This window comes from Cavia porcellus, unplaced genomic scaffold (assembly GCF_034190915.1).
Source record: "Cavia porcellus strain 051 isolate PalLab524CR breed Dunkin Hartley unplaced genomic scaffold, mCavPor4.1 scaffold_1, whole genome shotgun sequence".
Taxonomy (NCBI): Eukaryota; Metazoa; Chordata; class Mammalia; order Rodentia; family Caviidae; genus Cavia; species Cavia porcellus.
In genome coordinates this window covers 148463100-148472690 of record NW_026947484.1, presented here as the reverse complement: position 1 = coordinate 148472690, position 9591 = coordinate 148463100, and positions in this window count along the sequence as shown.

Below are 9591 nucleotides of genomic sequence, written 5' to 3'. Positions count from 1 at the left end.
ATGTGATTCATTAAATGATAGGAAGCTGCCATGGACTCCCAGGTAGAGGAGTGACATGAAGACAGTGCTATTTTTGAAAGAACAGTCTAGCAGTGTCACGTGTGATGACTCAGAAGCCAGCAGAAAATAAAGAGAAGCCCGTTAGGAGAGTATTACAAGAACTCAAGTCAAACCTGATGAGAGACTGCAAGGCTGTGACGGGGTGTATGAGGCAGAAACAAGGATGATCCTGAGGCTTCAGGAAGGGAAATCGTCTGAGCTCAGTGACTTGTTTTACATGGGTGATGATGAGGGAGACTTTGAAGATGGCTGTAAAACGCAAAGCTACGGCCATAGGAAGATGGTGGGACTGCTGACACAGATAAGGGAACCGGAAGGATAAACTGATCTGAAACATTGAACTGGGTTAATGTTATTCCTCAACTAAAATCCATCATAGCTTCTCATCTCAATTAGTATAACTTCCAAATATTTTTACATTACCTGCAAGATAACACCTTGAAAAACCCTAACATCTTTCAATCTCTCCTAATTCTGATAGTAAATACTATAAATACAAGTTACAGCCCAAATTCTTTTCTACCTATACATTTTAACCCATGTCTGGTCAAACCCAGGATTCCATATTGTAGTTATTCTAACAAATGTGGGATCTCATATATGAATGCTAATTAAACAAAAAATAAGAGAGTCTCCTCTCTCTCTCTCTCTCTCTCTCTCTCTCTCTCTCTCTCTCTCTCTCCCTCTCTGTCTCTCTCTGTTTCTCTCTGTCTCCCTCTCTTTCAGGGCTAGAGCTATATTGCTACAATGTAGCCTTATGATTACTAGAGACCAACTTAGCAAACACACGGAAGAAGTTCTCCTGAGCATGAGACCAAGCAGTGGCAAAGAATACCAGGAGATGAAAAGAAATTCAAGGAGCTCAGCATTATAGCTCTCTCTATCCAGTGAACCCCAACTACATCCATTTTATAAACTTCCCTGTTATACTAACCAATCAATCTTGTTTTAGCTTAAACTTAGGCTGCTGTCACTTCTACCACAGTCTTGATTATTCTGCCACCTTAAGCCTGCTCATGTATGTGGAATGCTTCTCTCTGCTTTTGGCCTGGCTAAATCCCATTTTCTCACAAGGATTTGGGTTAAATAATTTTTTCTCAAATATCCATGTCCTGAAGAATCACAAAATTAGGACCTTCTTGCTGTCCCTGCCTTTATTTATTTAAGATCTGCCTTCCTAGTGTTTTCTCATACATTACCCTCTGTACCACTTGATGCCCCACTAGAATGATAATAATGGAAGACATAAACTCATGGTAAAGAAAATGGGACAAAATATTGAAATCTAAGGAGCAGATAGGTGAAAAGCAATTGACCTGTAAAACCTAAGAAAATGGAATTCCAAACCAATACCAGGAAAAGATGAAAGGCATCTATAATCTATACCCTAGAAGTCTCCAAAGACTTCAAAATTCTTGGTATCAATGTCTTCTAAACGTAGGAAGCGGCATTAATCCCTAGTACTTTTAGGAAAGAGAACTTCACATGTCCTCCCCTACTTAGTGCACCAGTGATGTCCACCCTCATCCAACAGAAGATAAGGTTTGTACTTTCAGCTCAGGAAGACAAATGTTCCCTGTGATTACTGACACCACATACAGAGGAGGAACAAGATGGGTACTAAAACCACGTGTTTCAGTGCACTTTTGTAAGTAAAAGCTAAAACAAGCTTCTTCCTCTATCTGGAAAGGGGAGTTACACTTCTGGTAAAAAATCAGAAAGTCCTGTTAAGAAAAATCAGTAAGTCCAGGATAAGGATGTACCAATAGTATCCTTTCAAATTGTCCAATTTAATGGCCCAGTGAATCACTTTGAAAAGCCCCACTATAGGGATAGACTTTCCTTTCAGGTTTTCAGTGTTTTCTCATAAACAAACAAGCATCCAGGATTCAATAAGCCTTCAAGGAAAAACTTACAAAATAAAAGATAGAGAAATGTGGTGGATTAATGGTCAACTCGTTAGATGCAGCCAAACCGAATCAGCCTGGTGCTGGTGCGGAGGTCCCAGCCGAGGATTGTTGCCAAATAGCATAAAAAGAAAACTGAAGAAGATGTTGAGCTGATGATTCTTCTGGAAATGCTTGTCATGATTCCTGATACGAATTTGACTATTCTCACAGTCAGAGGACCTCAGGTCTTCCATGTTACTGAGGATGGCTCTGGTTCATTTTGGGGGAACTCTGATTCATATCTTGAACACTGCTTCCTGGCTCCGGGCAGATCCCTCAGGCTGCTGGTACAGATTCTTCAACCTGCTAGTGCAGACTTTCTAGTTTCTACCACTGACCTTTGGGCCTTTCCAGTACAGATCCCTTGATACAGACTTCAAAAAGACACTGATGTGGATTCTAGGTCTTCAGCTGCACTTGCAGGGGACATTGGCATGTGCCCTAGGTCTTCAACTGGACTCATGCAGAACATTGCCGTGGGAACCAGGCCTCAGTGGATTCTTTAGGTGTTTAGTATGTGGGCAGATCTTCTGCATTCTTCTGTATTTGACTTTTTGAGTGACTATTATAAAGTTATGTGTCCTGTATTAAATATTTTCCCTTATAAACCCTGAGTACAATAATAAGAAACCAAAGAGAAATCTCAAAACCTTAAATAATCAGTAAAATCTTCAAACAACAACAAAAAATATAATGAAGTAAAGAGAGCACATTAGTGGCATAAAGTTGTATGCAGAAATTTTAAAAATTCTTTAAATTGAAAATAAAATTGTAAAACTGAAAATCTCATTAAATAGATTAGAATAAAATTTGATTATTTTTTATAGAGTTGACCAAAATCCAGGTGGATATTTGAAAAGAAAATATATAAAACTTAAAAGACTATTCCTCACACAAACAGAAAGAATTCCACTTTTTACAAAACAGAAATTATGCAAGACAATTCAAGAGTAATTTCCAAACTGAATATTCAAATGCCTAAATAATGGGCAACATTGAACTTACACCAGAACACATCAAGATGAAGTTCCAGATCACTGAGGGTCATAAACAGGTACTAAAATTTCTAGATAAAAAGAATTAGCTGGAGATGTAGCTCAGTGGCATAGCACCTGCCTGGTAAGCACAAGGCCCTAGGTTCAATTCCTGGTATAAAAGAAAAGAAAAAGTCAGATGCATACAAGGATCAGCTTATGTTTCTGCACTTTTCAATGGTGCTATGGAAGCAAAAGACAATGAAAAAAATATCTTCAGAATATCAAGGAATATACTTTAAACCTAGAACTCTATAACCCATCAAAGGGTCAGTAAGTGTGAAAATAAAATAGAGACTTTATGGAACCTAAAAATTTGAATTTATAAAATCAAAAAGATTTATATTTATAAACTTTAAAAGGTCTGAGTATACAGACTCTGAAAGAAAATAGTTATTTTTATTTTTTCTCAAAATATATTCTGCTACAAAGAGGAGATAAATCAAGAAAGAGGAAATGACAGAAGATCTGGGAAATGGGCAAATACATGAGAAAGTGCAATGGATTCCACAGGACAGTGGTGTAAAGAGAGGGAGAAGGCAAGTGTTTACAGCACAAAAGTTGCCCTGCACAACCAGGAGTGGTGCAGAGACTTGAGGAGGAACCCCATTAAAATGGCATTGGATAGATCAGCGAATGCTTTGAATGTGATTATTGGGATAGGGATTAGATTATCCAGAGGTACATGGAAAACTATTCAAATATGTACACAAATTGTTGTAATGTTTCTATTCCTAATCCCAAGAAAAACTTCCAAGTTGCACACAACAATAATAACAAAAGCAAAAGATTCTAATGGTGTTTATTTTGCATGACAAGCATTGTTCTGTTTCTATCTATTGATCTAATAGAAATTAATCATTCTGACAAGCTAATGTTGTAGATACTATGATTACTCAACCTAAGAGCAATTGAAAAATTGAGGCCAATAAATAATAAGAAATTCACCCAAACTCACCATGATAGTAAGTACTGTCATTGGAATTTCAGAACAGAAGCTGTATTGAAGGCTCCCTAAGCTGTTTTCTTAACTATTTCTCTACTTCACCTCAAAATAATTGTAGGGTATCATTTGTCTCTACTGTAAATAGTATTTTCACGCTCAGACATAAACATTGATTATTCATTTAACACAAATTACACAACGACCATTTGGAAACACAGGGAGCAGACATATGTATATAGTTCCACTTAATACTCATGTTAGAAGTCAATAACAAAGACTTTTAAAAAGATTGAATGAAGGAAATAGCAATATACGCATAGTTTTTAGATGCTGGTAAATAAATGTCAACAAATTATCACTTAAAAGAATGAATGCAGTTCCTCAAGGGACTAATTTTATCAAATGTTGTAGAATTATTTTCCTCTGTAAACTATATGCTTGTGTAATTTTAATTTTTTAAGCCACCACTAAAGGTTGTCAGTTAGGCTCACTAAATTCCTATTTAAGCCCAGGGCTACGGATTAACGCTCAGTGAGTGGTCAGGAAGGGTCGCAAGGGCTCAAATGCTGTGGAAACCAAAAGACAGGAAGCCAAAGGAGCAAGAGGAAGCAGAGAGGAAACAAACAAACAAGCAAACACTAAAGAGGAAATCAAAAGCCTCAGAGAAGTTCAATGACTGAGAGAGCAAAGGAAGCAAAAGCAGCGGGAAGGAAGAATGCCTCAACAGTAACCAAAAGAAGAGAGCAGCAGCTCAGCAGCTGAGCCTGTGTTGCTAAGGGTTTCAAATGGGAGACCAGAGCATTTCGGTAGGGGTTTCGGAACAAAGACTGCCCTGCTCAGGAAGGAGCTGTCAGAGAGCCATCAGGTAAAGGGAGGAGGATGGCTTTCATCATTGTAGCAATGACCACTAAAGAGGTCTGGCGTAAGAACTCCCTACCTCCAGAGCTACCCCGATGATGTAGAATTTTCCTGACGTTTGCCACCAGTGGAGCAGCCACTCCTACTCAAATTGGGAAGAACGACAGGAAAGCGTTGTTGCCAAGAGGACTGTTGACATGAGGAAAATGACATGGTTCGTTTCTGGTGGTGGCGGGGTGCCATTTTCAGCAATGCCAAAGCAAAGAAATCATAATAACTAGAAAAGAATATTTCCATGCCCACCATATAAATTCTAGCCATATGTTGGCTGGCGGAAAGGGAGCTTCTTTGGCTTTGATGACAAGAACAGAGGAGCAGAGGCCTCCTTCCCACTATGGATGAGGACCGGTTTTGGTTACATGAATCAGGAGAGAGCTTTGGGGCAGGATCACAGCCAGCTCAACAACAGGCCTGAAGATAAGTGAGAGGTCACCGTTTAATTTCAAGAAGAGCTCCAAGTCCATTCTGAAGAAGAGAGAAGCCACCTGGTAGCATTAAAGTGGAGCCTCCAGAACACAACTGTGGCCGGGGGGCGGGCAGGGACAGAAAGGAGGCAGGGGACAGGGGGAGATGAAAGTGTCCCGCACGTCCTCCAGCAACTGCAGGAGGTGGCCAATTCCTTTCATCTTTCAGTCTGGTGACCTGTCAGTTACCAGCAAGAAGTGTCCTCAGATCACGCCACTGTGGATTGTTAGTTTTGTCTCACAGTGCCGTTTTCTTAAAGGAGAGGAAGTTGGAGGAGTGTAGGTTGGCTTCCAGGTACACACTGACATGTGGGTTTTAATTATTCATCGAAGCTGCAGTTTTCTTCCTTCCACTGAGGTCGAGTTTGTGGAATGATTCATTCTCTCTCTCTCTCTCTCTCTCTCTCTCTCTCTCTCTCTCTCTCTCTCTCTCTCTGTCTCTCTCTCTCTCTCTCTCTCTCTCTGTGTATCTCTATCTCTCTCTCTCTCTCTGAGATTCTATAAGCATGTAATAAATTATAAATAATAAAGGTTCATATAAAATTAACATAATTCCTGGTGAGTGAGAGCTACATTTGGAAAGAAGTAAATTTTGCATGGAGCATGTTTCTCTTCTTTCTGTATGTTCATACCACTCAGAGGAAATGTGAATACACACATATACATGCAAAAACACACAAAACACCGAAGTTAGATGAAATGCACACATAAATTTGTATACTTTCCCCCATCTCTACAATATCCCAAGAGGGACCTTAGCATGTGGAAGGGAGGTGATGGAGGTGGCGAGTGAATACTCAGTGACATCTTGGAGGGGAGGAAGGGTCATGGTGGCCTCACCCACTCTCCTCCCATGTCCTCGTCCTCCTCCCATACTGCTCCAGAAGCTGGGAGAGTTTATATATGTGAGTCCACATCTTAGATCATAGATAACATTAGGAAACAGCACCCCAGCAACATAAAGAGAGGCACCAGGCTGCAGAAGGGATCATCCAGAATCTCCTTATCAATGTCCTCCCCACTCCTATCTGGCAAGTCAGGAGGTACTGACAGGTGGGAGATCTGCTCCTTGGGAGACAGTGTCTGAGTGACAACCTGCTAAGGTCAGCTCACTTTCACCAAGGCTGGAAAGACTGCACTACTCAGATCAGAAAAAGCACAGCTTAGCATCAAATATGCACCAAATATATATGCAGTGAGATAGGCTACTCAGATTACTTTCAGGGGAGCACACACAGGCTGTGTAACATGGGTCGAGAAACTGAGCTTCCTAGTGTCTGTTTCCTCAACTCAAAAACTGAGTGAATAGTCACATTTATCTTATAGCGTGACTTTGTCAAAATTGAATAAGTTAGTTCACTTATCCCAGCTCAATAGTTGTTCATTATATTAGTATGCGTCTTGGAAAGGATATAGGACTCCAAACAACCTTCCCCAGTTTGTTATACATCTGACATTCCACCTGTGAAAAGTTACTGCTTGGCTTATAGGGTACTGGGTTCCATGGAGTCTCTAGCTTTATTAAGGATAAAAATGTTTTCTAATGCAAAAAATCATCTAAGGATCTCATATTTAGCATACCATCTCTCAGACTGTCCATGAACACATTGAAAAACAAGGTCCCAATAAATCTCCTCCTTGTGTTTTCTCTTCCTTACACCGGCTTTCAAATTCCTTGGCACTTTTTCTCTGACCTAGCGCTCCCTTCTGTATGCTACTTGTCTCTGGCCAGACTTCTTCTGACATCTCAAATTCACAAGTACAAATCTCCTCCCCTGGCCACAGTTGTCACCCCACTTCTGCTGAAGGCATCACACACCTCAGACGTGACACCTAGGGTGAACTGTGGTGGGATCTTCTAACCTTATTTGTGCATAGTAAGTCATCAAATTCACCGGTTCTCTCAGAATTGTGTTTTAAGGGAATCTGCTCCTTAGTTCACTGGCTCCCTCTTTCTCATCTCACATCATGGCCTTACACCTCTTTGTTGAGGTTTTAAAATAAAAAACTGGTGTCCCCATATCCAGTTTACCCCTCTTTCAATCTAATGTTCATGGGCCTCAAATTCTGAACACACTTTTTATTCAAAATACTACCCTAGTTCCCCATTGTCTGGTGGAATTAATTTTAGCTCAGGACAATGATTCCAGACCCTGAACTGACTGATGTCTGTATGCATTCAACATTCAAGTTCAACTGAGATCTTCTTTTCTTGTCTCCACCATCTGGCCCCACAGTTGGTTTGAGCCATTTGTTTATTTAAACTCCATGCCCTGAACAAGCTACTTAATCTCCCTGACCTCAAGAGTAACCAGAAATTGTAAAACACATTGTTATAAGGGGCATTAGGAAATTCCAGAGAGCTACAATAATGTAAAAAAAGAAATTACTGCTCCTTAAATGGCACCTATAGGTTTTTAAGGCTTAGCACATTTGGAATTCTCTATAGGAAGTGTTCCTTGATTCCCCAAAATAAAACAGGCTGCCTTCTTTCCTTCCATATTTCCCTTTCTTATTTTTTTTCAAATAACAAACATCTGTGTCAACTGACAGGCGAGTCTTGGGTCCACATATAGCAAATATACCAGTGTTTTCCTACAGAAGGGCATGCTCCAGTTGGCGAGATGGCGGGTATGAAAATAGAAATAAACATGGGTGTTAAACACACGCAGAAGAGGGAATGCATAGCTGCCCGATAAGCTCAGAAAATCCGCAAGCAATGGCAAACTGAGAGCTGAACTGTGCGCCATGTAATGGCTCTTTCCAGTTTGCAGGGTGGCTCCCTGCAGAGGCCATCAGCCCCAGGGAGCCAGCCTCCTTAGGATGCTGTTACTTACAGTGTAGTGTGGAGAACACTGAAGCAAAATCACTTTAGGTGTTCTTAAGAAACGGAAACCTCACTCCAGAATCACTGAATGAAAATCTCTGGTGTTGAGACCTGAGGAAATAGACTTCAAACAAATGTCTTGGATTATTCTTCTTTTCAATGCACTGTGAGAACAAGGATCCCCTTTAGAGTCACATCCACGGAAAGCTTCAGATAAAGGAACCGAAAAAAAAAAAAAAAAAAAAAAAACTGGTGAGGTGAGAAAAGCAAGGGTGTGTAATAATATGTCTTTCTTGCATTTTGGATTTTGAAAATATGTTTAGTGAAAAGTAGAATCCTAAGAAACTATGAAAATAATGTAGAGTATATTTTTACATGGAACTGCACCCTTGGAAGGAAAAATATATATTTTGGTTTAAAACTACATATATAATACATGTATACAATATATGACCTTATTTTCAGCTCATCTTTTTCAGTTTTTGTATGTACATACAATGAAAAATTTCTTGATTAAATCTCAAAATAGTAGTGATGGTTATCACTAAACAGTGGAAATTTGTGTGATTTATAGAGGATGAGAGATTTCCTGATTTTCCTAAATGAACATGCATTTTATGTGCAATCTGTAAAAAGTGCTATAACTTCCTTTTCCTTAAGGCAAGTAGCCAAAACCAGACTGGAATTCTAACTCAGTGACCTGAAGCCATGAGAACAGAAGGGTTTGACCTTGGGGTGGGAGGTGGTGACTTGGCCCACGGCTCCTTACAGGATGCCAGACCTTGATCTGGACAGACATCTAACAGCAAGGCCACCAGGAGAGCGCAGGAACTGAGGCTAAGTCCTCCCAGGCCCTGGCAGCATTAGGTTAGGAAATCACAGACCCAGCCATGAGAATCTAGAAGCACAGAAGAAAGGAAAGAAAGCCAAAGTAGGCAGCCCTCACAGGAGGTCTGGCATGGGCCACATTCAAAGCAGACCTTGGGATCACCGGGTTCTGGCCAGATGCAGCTCTCCTTACCTCGGGGCTGGAAGGTTCTGAAAAGCAGTTCATTCAGGGCTCCCCATGATCCAAGAGGGGAATCAAGGGTCAATGTTACAAAAAAAGGGTCTTAACACACATATCAATTACCCTAAAGGAACCCCAAATCATTCTCCAAAAATAATGACACTCTGCTTTCATAACTGTAAATATATATATATAACTTCCAAAGTTAATGTAATTGGAAGAGAAGAGTTGTCTCAAACCCAGTGTTTGGAATGTATTCCATTTTCTGTACCCACGACAACAGTATCATCCTGTACCATGCAGTTGTTTAGGAAATGTCATTATGAATAAATAATATACGAGAAGCTACTCTTTTACGTAAAATTACATGTATAATGCAACTGA